At 29.7% G+C, this 1,598-nt stretch overlaps 1 non-coding gene across 1 annotated transcript; it reads right to left on the bottom strand.

Moving 5' to 3' along the window:
* Positions 1-1,492: 1,492 nt before the first annotated feature.
* Positions 1,493-1,566, bottom strand: TRNAM-CAU. The gene has a single exon. It is a non-coding gene; the product is annotated as a tRNA-Met (tRNA).
* Positions 1,567-1,598: the final 32 nt, after the last annotated feature.

The raw sequence follows: 1,598 nt of genomic DNA, 5'->3' as shown, positions 1-1,598 counted from the left end.
CACACTTATCTATTAATTATAGAGATAAAAATATACAAAAACCACCAAATATTTATACAATACATATTTTATACATTACATATTTTAATTTTTATAACAAAAAAAAATATTCAATCGTGCGCAAGCACGGGTTCTCCTCTAGTATAAACTTTAAAGAGCAATACTTGGGTTCACCCCCAATTGATTAGCCAATCAAAATAAAACAATATGCCATGTCATATTATATTTAAAAAATAAATCAAAAATCAAAACCAAACCTTAACCACTCTTCTATAAACCGAAACCGAAATATAATTTCGTTTAATTACAAAATCTAAACCATAACCACAGTTTTATCAACCAAACTGAAATATAAATTCTTCTAATTACAAAATCTAAACTCTAACCACTATTTTGTCAACACAAACCAAAATATATTTTAGTTTAATTACAAAATCTAAACCCTAACAGTATTTTGTCAACCCAAACCGAAATATTATCTCGTTTAATTACAAAATCTAAACCCTAACCACTAACTGTTCAACTCAAACCGAAATATATTTCTTTAATAAAAATCCTACAGCATTTGTTTCCTTAATTTGCTTTATTTTTTTTTTTAATTTTGATTTACTGTTTTTAAATGAAAAAATGACGTGGCATATTCTTATATTTTGATTGGGTATTTCAACATTAGTTTGACGAGTTACCAAATTTAAAGAAAAGTTGAAAATTGTCCATTGTCATTCTTGATTTCATCTAGGTATGTTGAAAAAACTAGTCCCTCGCCGGAAAAAACCATCTTCATCAGATCCTTGGCTGCTTTAATCACACAATTTATTCCTCACACTAGTCCTTCCACCTATGTATGTAAGAAAGTTAGACATTGATGAAGAAGTTTTCAAAATTTTCTATACTAATATTGTTCCTACCATTTCTTATAAGGTTTTGCCTAGTTTAATTTCTCCAGCTATTAGTTTAAGGAGTTATCCTCTTGGATTATTTCTTTGATATTATGTGGCTATCTGCTTTGTATTACTAGTTAGTTTTTTTCCGTCTCCCTTTGTTTGGGCTTAATTTCCGAATAAATTTTTATTTTATATAATTGTCTTTCTAAAATGTTTTAGTTGTCCGTCCGTTTATGTTTTCGTTAGTGTAATCCAACCTGGTTCCAAAATAAGTTTGTAATAAAGTTTCAAGTTCAGAAAAAAAAAAATTTATAACTTAAAGTTTTTCTATATAAAAATTTTATAATTTTCTCAAAAAATTAACTGTGAATAAAAAATAAAAAAAAACAAACGATGAGCGTGCTAAAAGAAATTCATGAAGTCAATAAAACGCGGAGATCACCTGTCACCGGCTAGTTAGGTAGCCGTGTCTCAATAAGAATGCTAGTTCTTACTGTTCATATGTTATGATATGAATATACCACACCAATTCGTTATGTATAGATGATGAGAAGATTCCATTGATACAGAGCCAATTCCAATAGACTTATTGGAGGGTCCCATTGGCGTGCATCCAGTAGGAATTGAACCTACGAATTCGCCAATTATGAGTTGGGCGCTTTAACCATTCAGCCATGGATGCTTAGTGGGGATCCTCGTACATGGTGAATAACT

This window comes from Capsella rubella, unplaced genomic scaffold (genome assembly GCF_000375325.1).
Source record: "Capsella rubella cultivar Monte Gargano unplaced genomic scaffold, Caprub1_0 scaffold_8, whole genome shotgun sequence".
Taxonomy (NCBI): Eukaryota; Viridiplantae; Streptophyta; class Magnoliopsida; order Brassicales; family Brassicaceae; genus Capsella; species Capsella rubella.
This window is presented reverse-complemented; position numbering and strand designations above follow the sequence as displayed.